The 17007-nt window shown below is 40.3% G+C and overlaps 1 protein-coding gene across 8 annotated transcripts in view; it reads right to left on the bottom strand.

Moving 5' to 3' along the window:
- BCAS3 (BCAS3 microtubule associated cell migration factor) overlaps positions 1–17007 on the bottom strand; it is a 1369778-nt gene that overhangs the window by 338439 nt on the left and 1014332 nt on the right. The window lies entirely within an intron of this gene.

The raw sequence follows: 17007 nt of genomic DNA, 5'->3' as shown, positions 1-17007 counted from the left end.
AAGAAAGCAAACCCAAAATGGATGACCAAACTGAACTTTTCTTCAGCCTCAATTTATAAAAAACAGGTAAGTAGAAAAGTCATGCCCTTACAGAGTAAAAATTACCATTTTAAGATACACCATTTAGGATTCACTTCATAAGATGCTGTGTGCAGGAAAATAGTTTGAATATAGCTGTTTTGTAGCTTTATCACAAGGTTAACAATAACAAAGCTTCAAGAATGTGTGATTAAACAATTTGCAATGTACAAAGTGCAGCTACCCCTTACAATGAGAATCAGAATTAATGTTTCAAATCTCTTACTCGGAAATCACATTGGCTGTTAAGGGTTGCTTTGCACATCCCCATTGCTGTCTTTTTAAATAAGACATCTTCTTTTTGTCGGAAGACCAGTAGGCTTGTTGTAGTCACTTTGTCCAGAGGGCTTGAAAACACCCTCAGTAACTTCCAGTCACCATATCCTCTCTGTGTGCTTCTCAGCTATGAGTTAAGTAAATCATGTGCATGCAAGCAGCACATTTCCATCTGGAAATCTTTTCACTTGGAAGCAAATTCCTCAGAATTCCCAACTGATCCTTAGTACACACTTTAACATCTTGCTTCTCCAATTGAAGCCAGCTAGATTACTAAGTGTTCTGAAACGGGAAAGATGGAATGTGGGAAAAAAGTACCTCTTTAATTGTGATTAATGGTATGCCAAAAAGGAGGTGCTGGGAAGTTTGTCTTGGGATAGAAGTCAGTAAAGTTAAGGAGGGATCAGAAGGTTTTACATCACTGTATAGTTGGGTTATTTGTAGATGTGCCTTCAACTGTTGGATGAGTGCTGTGTCATCGTAACCACTATCTATGTAAAAATGTGAAAACTTCACTCTGTTTTGGAATACTTATCCATCACTTATGATGATGATGCAAATCTTCTCCTCTATTTTTTTTTATCCTTGCCTTGTGATGTCACATGTGTAATTACAATTTTTTTTTGTATATCTAGTAATACAATACAAACAGCACACAGTTTCCTATGAACATTCTGCATTGTATTGAATTATTGTAAGTAAATACAGCCCATAACTGGAATAACAAAGCAGCTTCCCTCTATGCATTGGTGAGCAACAAATGTGATGAGTGGTGAGACATCTGCTTTTCACTGACTGGATTACTGCGCTGCTGGAACACACAGTAATGTCCTCCTCGACTCTGTCGACAGGTAAATACAGTGACAGCATTGTTCCCTTTTCTATACAGAAAAAATAATGACAGAGAACTGCTTGAATATTGCAACAACATGGAAAATCTCTGCATATGATAATAGGAACTACTAATAGTCACACGTGCTTAACCCATGTATGGCCCAGTACTTGCCCAATCTTTGAATGGTTGAAAGAGTCACTATTTTCCAAAACTAGACCACATATGAGTGCCCTTACAGTCTTTATTCAACCCGGAATTTTTTTTTTTCTTAAACCAAATACCTTATATACTTGAAGTATTCATTAGACCATAAGACATTTTTGGGGACATAGCCCACTGTTGCAATTAGTCCTCAATAATCACAGGACTTACTGATTAACAGGACAAGATCCCTCAAAATATATTAGATATGCAAACATCCAGGGGTTGGTAATTGTTTCAAGCATAAAAGAACATGTAGTCTCTTATAAAATTAAAAAACCAATGGCTATACTAAAGCAGACTTTCTAATATTTTGGGATTCAGGGTGAACATTGGTCATATGAGATGAAAATGTGCCTAACTATAGACTGTACGGAGAAAATGGTCTTTCACCACTTCCCATCTACAGCATTTTCTTTTTTTTTTCATTATTTGCAAACATTTTAAAATCAGCATTTTCAGCTACAAAATTATTTAAAACCCCAAAAAGATGGTATATTTTTTTTGAAAGCAGAGGCCTTAGAGAATGAAAAGATGGTAGCTGCAATTTAAGTTACCTGATATTTGTGCATCAATACACTAAACTGAGTGTTAGTGCAAAGTGTTTAGACCCAGTTAAAGTGCCACTTAGAGGGGGCAGGTAGGGGTTCATGTAGGCCTTCCATAGAACCATTCACTTACCAACTTTTTTTTTCATCTGCTAGGAACAAAGGAAAGTCCTATGTAACCTACAAGTTGCAGATTACACAGGGCTATTGCCATTCTGTATACCAGCACTGCTTGGCCCAGTAGCAGAGTATGCTCTTCCATACCTGGAAGTAGAGGGTATTGTCTTTGTCTGCAAATACTAAACAGAGCAGCAAGGGAATTAAGGAAACAGAAATAATATGATGGGTGATGATGTTGCTTTACTCCGAATGACTAAAGCACAGGCTTGCATTCTTTAATGCACACCTTGCAATGCTGTGAATTGCCTTTTTTCCCTTTGCATGCAGATTGTACTTCTGGATCTGATATATAATCTTTTCTGTATGGTGATCGAACTCTGTAAGTCAGTACATCTTTTTCCTGATAAACGAATAAAACATAAATTTGACTATAAAGCTTGCTGGCTTAACCACTTGAACCTTTGGAAGGTTTTACGCCTTTTATGGCCAGAGCATTTTCAGCTATTTTAACTGGCAATTGCTTGCAACATTCTACCAAAATGAAATTTATATAATTTTTTTTTCACACGAATAGAGCTTTCTTTTGGTGGTATTTTTTATTTTTTGTTGTATAAATGAAAAAAAGACAAAATGTTTGGAAACAAACTACATGTTCTACTTTCTGTTATAAAACATATCCAGTAAAAGAAAATAGATCACATTTATGTATAAATATAGGCCAAAATGTATTCAGCTACATGTCTTTGGTAAAAAAAAAAATTCCAATAACTGTATATTACTTGGATTGTGTGAAAGTTATAGGGTCTACAAACGATTGTTTATGGCTACGATGCTATAATAGTAATTGTAGTGGGACAGTGATAGTGTGGCGTGCAATCTGGGGCTAGCTTGCGCTGGATACACTAACTGACATCAATAGTGAGACTTTGCAGGGAGAAGAAACAGCCAGATCGCTGATCTGTGTACAGAGCCCTGTATATCTGTAGACCCAGGACTATGTGCTGTGATTGGACACAGCAGATCAGCCAGTCTCAGCCATAAATCATTGGCGGGACCTGCTGACAAAATGCCGATGTAGCATGTGGGCCCCGAACCCGGAACAGGCTGGATGAAGTATATGAATGTGATCCAGCTTGCCTGTGCTGCCTGCCCACAGTAAATGAACTGTGGGGGGGGGGGGGCAGGAAGTAGATAAAATCATGCCACATTTGTTGTTAGTTGCAATTCAAATGCCTATCCCATACTTATGCACATTCAACTTTTAGATATATGTTAAAAAGTTAACTCATAGCATAGTTATAGTTAGTTTGGCTGAAAAAAGACAAAAGTCCATCCAGTTCAACTATAGAAAAAAAAAAAAAAAAAGTTATAATCCTATACCCACAGTTGATCCAGAAGGCAAAAAAAACCCCCCAGCAAAGCACGATCCAATTTTCTCCTGCTGGGAAAAAAAATTCCTTCCTGATCCCCCGAGAGGCAATCGGATATTCCCTGGATCAACTTTACCTATAAATGTTAGTATCCATATATCCATAACTTTACACTTATATATTCTGTGTATCTAGGAAAGAATCTAGGCATTTTTTTAAGTGATCCACTGAGCTGGCCAGAACCAACTCTTGAGGAAGTCTATTCCACATTTTCACAGCTCTCACTGTGAAGAAACCTTTCCGTGTTTGGAGATTAAATTTCTATTCCTCCAGATGTAAAGAGTGCCCCCTTGTCCTCTGTGATGACCTCAGGGTGAATAGCTTCACACCGAGTATAGCATAGATAAAGAGAATTTCTCATGGGAGAAATAGGGTGGTTGCCATTGCTGTCTATGCCTTCTGAAATTGCTGCCATGACCCTCATGCAAACTGTCTGTCTTAAAAATAGACTGTGGACTTTGCAACTGCAGTTGCACTCATTTTCCCCAAAGCTTAGTGAATGTGGTGAAGCTTCCCTTTGTAATGAATACCCAATCATGTGCAAGGAAAAAATAACTGCATTTTTGCGTGCACGTGATTGGATGATGGAAATCAGCAGAGCTTCAACACATTCACTAAGTTCTGGGGAAAATGAGTGCAACTGCACTTGCAAAGTGCACAGTCTATTTGCCATGAGTAAATCAACTCAATTACTCAGTTACTTACACAGAAAAAGCACAGAGATGACAGCGATTTCTGACTTTCATTTGCTGCTTGAGTCTGCAACTCAAACGTGTTGGAGCCACCCACAGTCAGGCAATTGACATTTTTAGAAGGAGGCCAGCAAAGGTAGCTGACACGCTTCTCTCATGACAGGTTTAAAACAAGTGATATGACTACCCTTTCTGAAGAATGATTATGTTCTCATTACAAGTTTAATAAATCTATAAAAAAGTCTGCTTGTACTCTTCTTCAATATGTTTCCAAAAGAAACATACAAATGATTAAAACTGCCTTAAAAAAAAAATCCCTGGTTACTGTCTTAAAAAGCTGAAACATCTCTGCATGCAAAAAATGGCACTGATAGAGAACATGCACAGGAATCTGTTTTTAAGCTGTTAGGTGTTTCAAAAAACCACAAGGAAGTGTTTATTAAGGGGGACATAAGGTTATGTGTACTGCAATAACCCTTTCATTTTTCTCGGAGAATGCAATATGCAGTATTAAATAATGCTCTTCTTACCGTGTCAGAAGGGTTAAGGTGTTGGCCTTAGGAACAAAAGGTTAATTTCTATTCACAACCACTTATGGGATCTTAAGCTTAGCAGTTTAATGTCCCTGTGCCTCACCTTGTCCATTTGTACTTGGGAGAACTTGTAATAATAATCTAATTGTTTCTTTCTGCCTCACAGACCGGAAGGCCAGGAATGAATGCTCCGGAGAATAATAAGCATAATTGTAAAGTGTTTTGTGAATGAGAAGTGCTCTATAAATACCTTATATTATTACTACATAAAAAGTAAAATAGTAATAACATGAGAAATTCAAATGTTTTAGTGAGCAATTGTTAAAGCACCAGTTCAACATAGTCGATTAGAAACATATGAAACATACTTTTTTATTTCCTCTTTTCTTTATATTTGAAGTACAATGTTTTTCTTGGCAGATCCCAGATATTTGAGTAAATGTATTTAAAAGATTGGGTGTTCAGTGATTGCTGCCTTATTAATGGAAAGGCTACAGTATGCGCTAGTTATGTTGCTTGAGGCCTTGTGCTATACTCAAGCCTTACTGTTATTTTAATTTTTTCACATTATTACCCTTTTGTCTATCATTACACAGATCATAAGCATGAAAGGAACATATTTTGCTCTACAGTGCTGCAGAGGCACTACTGTTATGAAGCAAGAAAACCATCTTTCCTGAAGTTGCAGGATTTGTCCATGAGACCAAGATATCCATCTTCCCTAAAGTGGCAGGATCTGGCCATGAGGCAAGATATCAATTTTTCCCAATATGGCTGAATATGAAAATGAGGCAAGATAACCAGTTTTTCATAAAGTATCAGAATCTGGCTATGAGGCAAGATAACTACCCTTGCTCAAGTGCCAGGATCTGGCTATAAGTCAAATTAACAATCTTTCCTCAAATAGTTATGGCTATGATGAAAGATAACCGCTTAAGTTGCAGGCTCCTTGGAGTGTCCACTAAGGCTGGCCATACATTCATTCAACCAGTGGGTTGATCAAAAAAAAAAAAAGCCAATTCCCCCATCCACACACTTGAGGTGTATTGGGAATCCTTCCTGCTCTCGTATTGTATTCTGAAAGCGGGGGGCCTTTCCCACTATCAGAAATATAATAATCAGTGTTGTCGGCTAAAGCCAGCAGTACTGATCATTCAGGAAAAACCCAACAGGCTGGTTATACTCAAGTCGATCGATAGATTGACTTGTATACAACCAGTTGCTGAACCGGCCAAATTTAAATCCATGCATGACTGGCCTAAAGTGTTTCTAAGCACTTTGTATTTTTTTTATATAAATTAACATGTTATACTTACCTGCTCTGTGCAATAATTTTGCACAGAGTAGCCCCAATTCTCTTCTTTTTGGGTCCCCTGCTGGTGGTCCTGGCTTCTCCCCCCTGCTAAGTGCCCCCAACAGCAAGCCTCTTTCTAAGGGGAACTTGAGCAGGCACACACCCAAGCCGCATCCTGTGAATGGACATTGCCCATTCACACACAGAGCGAGGCTTGGTTCTGCCACCCGCTCAGTGGCTGTGAATGACAGCAGAAGAGCCAATGGTTCCCACTGCTGTGTGAGCCAATGAGGAGAGAGAGGGAGAGCCGCAGCTCTCATGCCCATCGCTGGATTGAGATTGGGCTCAGGTAAGTATAAGGGGGACTGCACCCAGAAGGTGTTTGACCTTAATGCATAGAATTTTAAGGCTATTCCTAGAAATGTTTACCGACCAATTTTAGGAGACCAAATTAATTAGGAAACAACTGGTTGTGTATAGACATACTGTAGTATTTGCAGACACCTCCTGGTCAGCCATTCTCCAGGAAAAAATTGCTTGCTGCAATGGACTATTCTAAACAACTATTACTGCATTCAGTGCCAAAAAGCTGGCACAAGAGTTATCTATTATACGCATACAAATGAGTGTACATTCTTTCAGGAAGATTTGTTGTAAAGAGGGTCTTTCAATTGGATTTAAGACTTTTTAATAAAGAGGGTTGTTTAATTGGATTTTCTGACCACTATTTCTTTTTTTATAGTGTGCCTTAAGCTAGGAACATATTAGGTGGAGCTTGCTAGATTTAAACATTTATACAAAAGATCTTAAAGTGAAAAGTTATGATTTTCCCTGCTGAAAAGATAATTTAGACACAAAATAGCAATGCAATGTTGTCAAATAGTATAGTTATTATGCTTCTATGTACAGGAAAAAGTGCTTGGGTATTGTGTATGCCTTAAAACACACTTGTGCTTTGAACACACAGAGCAAAGCAATATGGTCTACTCTAAAGCTACCCTTCTCAGCAGCACATATTAACATTTCCCTTACACCTCACCCAGGGGCGGACTGACAACTCATGGGGCCCCCCGGGCAATAGGAGATCATGGGGCCCCTGTGTCCTTGCCCAAACTCAAAAAAGCCTATGAAAAAGGTACCAGGGGCATCTCGTGGGGCCCCCTACTGACCCCGGGCCCTCGGGCAGTGCCCAAGTTTCCAAATAGTCAGTCCGCCCCTGACCTCGCCACTCTGTTCAGCCATGAATACAGGAAAGAAGCTCTGTTTCTCCTGACCCTCATGTGACAATGCTGGGCCAATCAGCATGCCCTAGTGCTGTCACATGAGAGGAAGGGGAGTGACAAGCTCCTTTATTCTCAGGAGTACTAGGTAGTTTCTTCATTCTTGGAAGCTGAACAAAGTAACAGGGGAATGAAGAAAAGGTGAGTAGCTGTTGCTGGGATGTAGAGCATTGTGCGGCCTCCTGTCTGGGCCTAGACTCCGAGCGGCCGCACATTTAAGTTCTATTATTCTATTAAAAAAAACATATGTGCTGAGAGCGCATGCGATCTCCCGCCACACATGTCCGGTACTCATGGAAAGGTCCCGATCTCCTCTTTCGATTGGGACCCTTCCCGAACATGTGAACGCCGTGACAGCGTGTCACGGCGGTCACATGACCCTAAACCCCACCCCGCCTCCCGGCTTCTGAAACCCTTAAAGGGCTGTGAGGCACCAGCGCCAAGGGATTAAAGTGAACCTGTTGCTATGCCCTGTATGGAGAAAACACAGGTTTGCATTAAGATGCAAAAACAGACATAAAAAAAATTCAAAGATTTCAGATCGACTTTTTCTGGTCACATATGACTTTCAATTAAATTATCTTTCCAAGATCATTCTCGGTTAATGAGTGTTTGACTTGAATGTATTTGTCTCTTCAGATTGTGATTTAACACAATGTATCTATTTGTAGGCTCTGTCCTTATCACTGTGACTAATACTTATGTAGAGTGATGTCGTTTTAACAAGTCAATGATTCTACCTGCACTATGCACACTATACACAGATTTAAGGAAGAGGCCGAGCCTGGTGGTGACATTACAGAGAGTAATGTTGTTTCTTGATACAGGAACAAAGTAAAATAAATTAATAATACAGTGGCTATGAGCAGCACAGTGGCTAAATGGTTAGCACTTCTGCCTGGCAGTACTAGGGTCCTTGGTTCATATCCCAACCATGGCACCTCCTGCCTGGAGTTTGCATGTTATCCTTGTGCCTGTGTGGGTTTCCTCTGGGTACTCCGGTTTACTTCCACACTCCAAAGACATGCTGTTAGGTTAATTGGATCCTGTCTAAATTGGCCCTAGTATGTGTATGTATGAATGTGAGTGAGGGACATTAGATTTTATGCTCCTTAGGGTTAGGGTTAAGAACTGATGTGAATGTACAATATATATGTAAAGCGCTGCATAAATTGATGGCGCTATATAAGTACCTGAAATAAAAATAAATAAAAAATAATGCTGGGAGACATGTTCTAGAAGGGGAGAGAGAGGTTGAAGGTAAACTTAGGTAATGACCCAAATTAACATATTAAATATCAAAAAGGCATATAGAAAAGGCATGAAATTATTTGAATTCCAGCTGAGAGTGCATAAACTATAATCAAACAGTAAATTAATAATCATTTTTTTAATAAAAACAGTACTCAACAGTATCGATAAACAGAAATCACAATAAAGTGTCCATCAATGTCCCAATAAAAACTCCAACAGTGCAATACCTCCACCTGTATATTACATCTTCATCAATAAAGTGCTTCATACTCTATAAAGTGTAAAGTGAACTCATGCTCAAAAAAACACTAACTGGTGTTCTGTGCCCCCTCCTGGACTCTCTGCTACAGCATAAGAGTCAAATGCACTTTTCTCTGGTGAGGGATGTCTCCTTGCTGCTCTCCAATCTCTTTCAGAATGCCTGTGCTCATTTGCGATAAAAGTGGGTGACAACTCAAGCAATCAGATTGAAAAGGGAAAAGGGCACTCTCATAGTGTAGTTGTTTCTTTGATTAAAATAAAGAAATAAAACTGCACTTACATATAAGTGGATTACAATCGCTTTCCACAAAGTAAAAAAATGGCAGGCAAAGTCCGGGAAAGCTGCTGTTTTGCATGCGTTCCACTGGCCGGATGTGGCGTCACCGAAACTCGGAAGTGTTTTTTTCTTTTTTTTTTAGCAGGGAGTCACTTTATAGAGCATGAAACACTTTATTGATGAAGATTTAATATACAGGTGGAAGCATTGCACTGCTGGAGTTTGCATTGGGACATTGGACACTTTACATCTCCAAGATACGCCCGTTCTTAACCACTGAAACTACTAAGCAACTTATTCACTCCCTGGTTATCTCTCACCTTGACTATTGTAACTCCCTCCTCATTGGCCTACCTAATCGCAGGCTATCCCCTCTTCAGTCTATCATGAATGCTGCCAGACTCATCCACCTTACTAACCGTTTTGTATCTTCCACCCCTCTCTGCCAATCCCTCCACTGGCTTCCCATTGCCCAACTAATAAAATTCAAAACATTAACAATAACATATAAAGCCATTAATAACTCTGCCCCAAATTACATCACCAATCTTGTCTCCAAATATCACCCAAACCGTACTCTCTGCTCCTCACATGACCTCCTGCTCTCTAGCTCCCTTGACTCCTCCTCCCATGCTCGTCTCCAGGACTTCTCTAGAGCTTCTCCATCCTCTGGAATTCTCTACCCTAATTTATCAGACCATCACCTACTTTGCTCACTTTTAGGCGCTCTCTGAAAACCTATCTCTTCAGGGAAGCCTATCCTGCCCTCAGCTAATAATGGAATCTTCTATTCCTCCTATCAGTCCATCCCCCACAGTTATTACCTTTTGTACAACTAGCCCCTCCCTCTTAGATTGTAAGCTCCTAGGAGCAGGGCCCTCCAAACCCTCTTGTATTGAACTATATTGTTGCTGTATTGTCTCCCGTTATATTGTAAAGCACTGAGCAAACTGTTGGCACTATATAAATCCTGTATAATAATAATAATAACTTTACAGTGATTTATGTTTATAGATACTGTTGAGTGCTGTTTTTATAAAAGTGGTTAGTGGTTTTACAGTTGAGCAGCAGCACCAGTATTTGGGGAAAAAATGATTTTAGGTTACAGTAAGGCTCCATGAACACGGGATATTGGGAAAACACTTCTGAACAAAGGAAACTCACTGCTGGAAAACTTTAAAACTGTTTAGCATACCTCGTTTATGCACGTTTATGAGCGCTTGCGTTTAGAAGCGCTTTTTAAAGATAACCTCAAGAGACCTTCCCAAATGTCCAGAATGCACTGAAAAACAGTAAAAATTTACTATTTCAGACATTTTGAGAGCAATAGAGAGAGCAGAAGCAGAGAGAGTAGTATTTGTTGAGATAAGCTGTCTTTTTTGTGGTGTTTGGATGTGTTCCAGCTCATTTCTGTGCAGAATTATTGCAGCAGTGTCTAACATATTTTCTTTCATGCGAAACCTCAAAGTTTGATGTACCAGGTCCATTTGAGTATCGGGAAAACGCTTTGCATGCACTTTTCATGATGAAAAAAGGCTCTGGACAGCATCTGGAATTGGAAGAGTTAAAAAAATGTTCCAAACACTTATAAATACGTTTAGCCGCATTTACACGCATTTACAAGCGTTTGGCATTTGAAACGCTGATAAAATCTACTCCTGAACACAAGTTTGGTGCATTCAAAAAAATTACTGTAAACTCAACTGCCTGTAAGCGACTGTAAATGACGTAGTGTACATGGACACATAGGAAAACATTAGGGAGAGATCAGGGGCTGCTGAAAAAAATGCAGAAAAGCTCCTAAACGTGAGTTTATCAGCTTCAGTGTACATGGAGCCTAAGATTAACCTGTTTGTGTATTATTATTATTATTATTATTATACAGGATTTATATAGCGCCAACAGTTATTTATTTATTTCAGGTACTTATATAGCGCTGTCAATTTATGCAGCACTTTACACATATATAATGAACATTCACATCAGTCCCTAACCCTCAAGGGGTGTACAATCTAAGGTCCCTAACTTACATTCATACATACACATAATAGGGCCAATTTAGACAGGATCCAATTAACCTACCAGCATGTCTTTGGAGTGTGGGAGGAAACCAGAGCATCCGGAGGAAACCCACGCAAGTACAGGGAGAACATGCAAACTCCATGCAGGAGGTGCCATGGTCGTGAATCAAACCCATGACCCATTTACTGCAAGGCAGATGTACTAACCACTAAGCCACTGTGCCACCCAGCAGTTTGCGCAGCGCTTTATAAAATGAAGGTAGACATTACAGTTACAATACAATTTAGTACAAGAGGAAACAAAGGGCCCTGCTCGGTAGAGCTTACAATATAGGATGAAGGGTTGAGTGATACAAAAGGTAATAGCTGTGGGGAGGATGAGCTGATGGAGGAAATAAAAGATAGTTTACTAGGTAGAAGCAGGATAGGCTTCTTTAAAGAGAAAGGTTTTCAGGGATCGTCTAAAGGTGGATAGATTAGGAGATAGCCGGAGAGATTGGGGTAGGGAGTTCCATAGGATTGGAGAAGCTCGGGAGAAGTCCTGGAGGTGAGCATGGGAGGAGGTGACACGGGAACTAGAGAGCAGAAGGTCTTGGAAGGATCGAAGAGAGCGGTTTGGTTGATATTTTGAGACCAGGTTGGTGATGTAGCTGGGGGCAGAGTTGTGGATGGCTTTGTTTATGCATTTACACTGCTGAGCACTGTGGTATTATTATTACTAAGTTAATATTGATTATAAACAGCAATTTTAATATATGTTACAAATAGAAGACTGAAAAAAATGAAGGGAGATGACACAATCCTCCATCTATACACGTGCAAATCTTGGTGCAACTTACTTCCTTAGTTTAGAGGCAGTTTCTGCATCTTCTTTTAATGCCACCACCAGGGGCGGACTGACCATTTGGAAACTCGGGCACTGCCTGAGGGCCCGGGGTTAGTAGGGGGCTCCATGAGATGCCTCTGGTACCTTTTTCATAGGCTTTTTTGAGTTTGGGCAAGGACACAGGGGCCCCATGATCCCCTATTGCCCGGGGGCCCCATGAGTTGTCAGTCCGCCCCTGGCCACCACCATACATCTGCCACCAAGGAAAAACTCATTGCCACAATAAGACTTACAAGAGGAAGATAAGGAAATAAAACATGAAGATATGTATAGTTTACAATATTCACCTCTCCCCCACCTTTATTTACACTGTAACTGAATGTGGAGCTGCCTTTTAACCTGTGGTTTAATACCAATACATTTCTTTTTAACAGTCGTTGTCTTCTAATAAAGTGATTTAGGAGATTTTCCTTCCTCCACATTATGATCATCACAAGTCTACAGTCGCAGCACCTCTCTCTTCTCAAAAGTACTTTAGCAGACAGAGTTTAACAGCTCTCTTTCTCTTTACATACTGTGGATCCTGGAACAAGAAGTAATTTCTAAGTAACAGAAGGTCTGGCCTCCTTACAGCTAAACTTATTGAACAGACACTTCCACACACTTTATTTGTGCCAAGTGACCCCCTTCTGGCAGCAGGATATGCCATCACCGCAGGCGCCAAGATGTGGTAACAAGCATCAGGATTTCTCTGCACTCACCGCCAAAGTAGACGCCCAGGTAGGCTGCGCAAGTCTTCAGCACCAGGAAATTTAAACACAGCGTGCCAGATAATTAAAGAAACATTCAGTTACAGTGTTAGAACGCATCACAGGCAGCTATGTGACACCCACGGTTAAAAAAGAAAAAAATACATTGCAGCATTTTAACAGATGCCATTTTAGTGAATGTAACAATTGTTGTAATGGACATTCGGACATTGCCATGTTTGTGAGAAGAACATGGCTGTGTGCACTCTTCCAGAATTTCCTCTTGCAAAGCACACCTAGGTTAAATAAAATCAGTTCAAAAGATACATAATACATTAGATTCTATAAAGATCTTGTTTGTCCGTCCCTTTACACTTACAGCGTACTCATGCTATTACTGTCTGTTCTACAGTGCAGACTAAGCAGCTGCGAGAAATTCAAACCATTCTGAACTACGGTATGTACACGGGGTTAGGCAATGAAACAAAGATTCACTGTTGGACACCTATTACCTACCTGATCACTTAAATCAAGAAATATGTGATGACAGTAAGAACGTATACTAGTAAGCACCAAGTATTAAACCATTAAAGTGTTATTAAACCCACAACAGTAAAATCAGTCTGTATATGCAGTAAAGCATGCTTGTTATACTCACTGTGCAACCTAAGGGGTTAATCCACTGCATTGTCTAAACAGGCTGTCTGATCCTGTCTTCTCTGATGCTCCCCTTCTTCCAGTGCCCCCTCTTATCTCCTGATAAGACATATCGTGTAGAGTCGCTCTTCACATGCTCAGTTTGGTGTGTATTACTAGAGAGGTTTTTTTTTCTTGGGATAGTGCATGTGATCAGCACAAGGCCAATCAGCACTGTCCAGACAGGGGTCAGGGGTTCTGCATCCTTCTAGAACAAAATGAAAACTCCTCCAACAAGCTTTAACACGTGCCCTGCTGGACACTGATAGAAGTCACAAGACTGCTATATATTGATGATGAAAAAAGGTATTTAGCAGTTTATATTTACTAAAATAATTACATTTCCATGTTCTGTGTGAGACCAGATATAGTGAATGCAGGGTCCTGGGTTTAGTAACACTTTAACCCCTTCACGCCGGTGCCTCCTGGCCCTTTAAGAGTTTCAGAAGCTGGGAGGCGGGGCAGGGTTTAGGGTCATGTGACCGTCACGGCGGTCACATGATTGGGAGAGGTCCTGATCGAAAGAGGAGATCGGGACCTTTCCGTGAGTACCGGACATGTGTGCTGGGAGCGCGCAGGGCGTGTGCTCTCGGCACATATGTCCTTTTTTAATAGAGCGCAAATGTGTGGCCGCTCGGCGTCTAGGCCCAGACGCCAGAAGGCCGCACATTTGCGTTCAGCCGGCGTGAAGAAGTTAAAGTGGGACTCCAGCCAGCTTTTATTTTTGTTTTAGAGTGAAGAAGGCTATAAGGGAAGCTTTTCTGAGCTAAACATGTAATATAACATATACTGTATAATTACACGGACGGACGCCCAGCACTGGAAAAGAGGTGAAGATGAATGGGAACGGAACCCTGCAGTGTCACATAATCAGCCTGAATACATCAGTGAGGGCACTCTTGGTAAGGGAGGAAAGGCTGGAAATGGGCTTTAATGTTAATAAAAATAAACTCTCCATCTCAGTCAGCTGCTGCTTTACTTTTCTAAAACTGTCAAAAAGTTTAAATGTCACTTGAAATACGGCGATCTGGAGGTGTTCTGTGCAACACTAATACATTCAAAGTCCTCAGAAATCTATCCTGTAATTGGCTCACTACTTTTCTGAGAGGTCTGCAAGGAGATACAACTTTCAGGCATTTCCTGCAAAAGGAATTTCATTTTTGGGAATATACTTGCTAAGGCCCTTTCATCTTCTAAAGGGATGTAGACCTTGAGGTTTTCCACAATGCAACATTACCTTTACTCATGTGGCTATAATGAAGGCTGCCCCTCCATCCTAATTCAGAAATCAGTCTGAGAAAGGACATAGTGAAGCAAACAGCTATTTCTTCACAATAAAGAAAGGTATGAATCAGCAAAAAAGTTTGGCCAAAATCCTTACAATGCATACGGTATAGGGAATTTTATTTTTCTCAATAAAACTTGCCCTCCAGAGGATTTACCCCCCTTCTTGACCAGGCCATTTTTTGAGATACGGCGCTGCGTTATTTTAACTGACAATTGCACGGTCATGCAACGCTGTACATAAATCAAATTTATGTCCTTTTTTCCCACAAATAGAGCTTTCTTTCAGTGGTATTTGATCTCCTGTGCATTTTTTATTTTTTCGCGCTATAAACAAAAAAAAATCGACAATTTTGAGAAAAAAAAAACAATATTTTTGACTTTTTGCTATAAAACATATCCAGTAAAAAAATTTAAAAAATCTAATTTCCTCATAAATTTAGGCCAAAATGTATTCTGCTACATGTCTTTGCTAAAAAAATCCGAATACGTTTAAATTAATTGGTTTATGTGAAAGTTAAAGCGTCTACAAATGGTGGTAAATACACTGGAATTTTTTTTTAATACTAGTTATGGTGGCGATAAGCAACTTATAGCCGAACTGTGGGACTGTGACAGGCATTCTGACACTCAGAGGGAACTGACTAACTGCCACTGACATCCCAATGACACTAAGACAGTGATCAGTGCTAATAAAAAGCACTGACACTGTACTAATGACACTGGGCAGGAAGGGGTTAACATCTGTGGCGAACAAAGGGTTAACTGTGTGCTGTTTTACATAATGTGCTGTGTGTGTTTTACTAGGGAAACATGCTGCTGTGTATTTCTCTGCTGTGAATAGAAATACACAGCAGCATGTTCTTGTTGGCAGGAGAGAGACTTGTGCTGTTTACACACAAGTCTCTCCCGTGTCAGTGTTACTCGGCAATCGCCGGGTGCTGGCAGGGAATCCCCTGCTGGGACCCAGTGATTGACATCTGTAGCCGCCAATGGCGGTGCGGGTAGGGCGGCGCACTCTTGCCCCATACCTGGGAATGCAAATCACATACGTATATATACATGATTTTGCACAGCCCTGCTGCCCTGTAGCAGTAGTTCTACTATAGGGCGGCAGGGATGCGGTTAAAGGATAAGTTCACCTTTGGGACCATGCTACATGTTCCTTCTGTTTTTAGGGTAGAATACGTAACATGTTCCCACTGCTGCAGCTGTGCCCAATCCCTCCTGTGACAGCAGTATAGAGAGAAGTTCCCCACACTAGCTGTCACTTTTTGAAAACAGCACAGCCGTGCAGGGCTCCACCCACATAGCCATGTCATTCATTCACAGAGTTCTTTGCGGCTGTCGGCTTGTAGTTCTCAATGAACTACCACAACGCTGTTGAGCGCTGTGGTAGTTCATTGAGTCTTCCTGTCAAACTGTATCTGCTTGCCAGTACAGGATGTATGGGCACACAGATACACTGACAGATTGCAGGAGTCTTGCATGGCACCAGCAATCTGCTGATCTCTGGTGCAATGCTTTCCAGGCTCCAAAAAAAAAAAAAAAATAATAATAAATGCACATTTTTTTAACCTGCAAAAAATGGGCATTTATTATTTTTTTTTTAAAAGTGAACATATTCGTAAAGTAATATTTTATGTTTGCATCCCTAGTACTGATACAGCAGTAAACCTTTCACCACTCTATACACACAGAAAAAAATGGAACTGAAGTACAATACTGTAGACTGAAAAATCAAACCATTTAGACCATGTCATTTTTTTATATTAAAATTTACAAAAAGAAGCTATGTGAATGTTTGTTTGCAGCACTGAACTTCATTTCCATTTTTTTTCTCACAGAGACACAAGCCAGAAGACCACAGGTCATATCCCTCTTATATGCAAAGGATCCCAAGACAACATTTTGGGGTTGATTTACTAAACTTGCTCTGTATAGAAACTAATCAGTCTCCAGGTTTTATTATCAAATCTTAATGGAACAAGCTGAGGTTAGAAGCTGATTGGCTAACATGCAGGTCTGCACCAGATTTTGCACTCTCCAGTTTTAAATAACCCCCTTTGGCTCCTGTACAATTGACAGACACACAAGTAAGCTTGAGTTAGGTTGTGTTAGTTGTGATCTATGGGTCTTTGGTATCAATAGCTCCCTACAGGTCTGCAGTGGTCAACTGTTGTAAAGCCATCACTGAAGAAAATGTTTGAAGACACTTCTTGTCTTAGTTCCTGCCATTTCCAAAGAATCCTTATTGTAGTAACATATAAGGATGATGGGCAGTCATATGAATATTGGATCAATATAGGAAAATTAGGGAACACAAAAAAGACAGGGAAGTGGATCTCCTAC

This window comes from Staurois parvus, unplaced genomic scaffold, assembly GCF_062004578.1.
Source record: "Staurois parvus isolate SC_StPar_1 unplaced genomic scaffold, SC_StPar_1.0 ptg000172l, whole genome shotgun sequence".
NCBI classification, from domain to species: domain Eukaryota; kingdom Metazoa; phylum Chordata; class Amphibia; order Anura; family Ranidae; genus Staurois; species Staurois parvus.
Note: the sequence above shows the minus strand (reverse complement) of the source record. Positions and strands in the feature narration are given on the sequence as shown.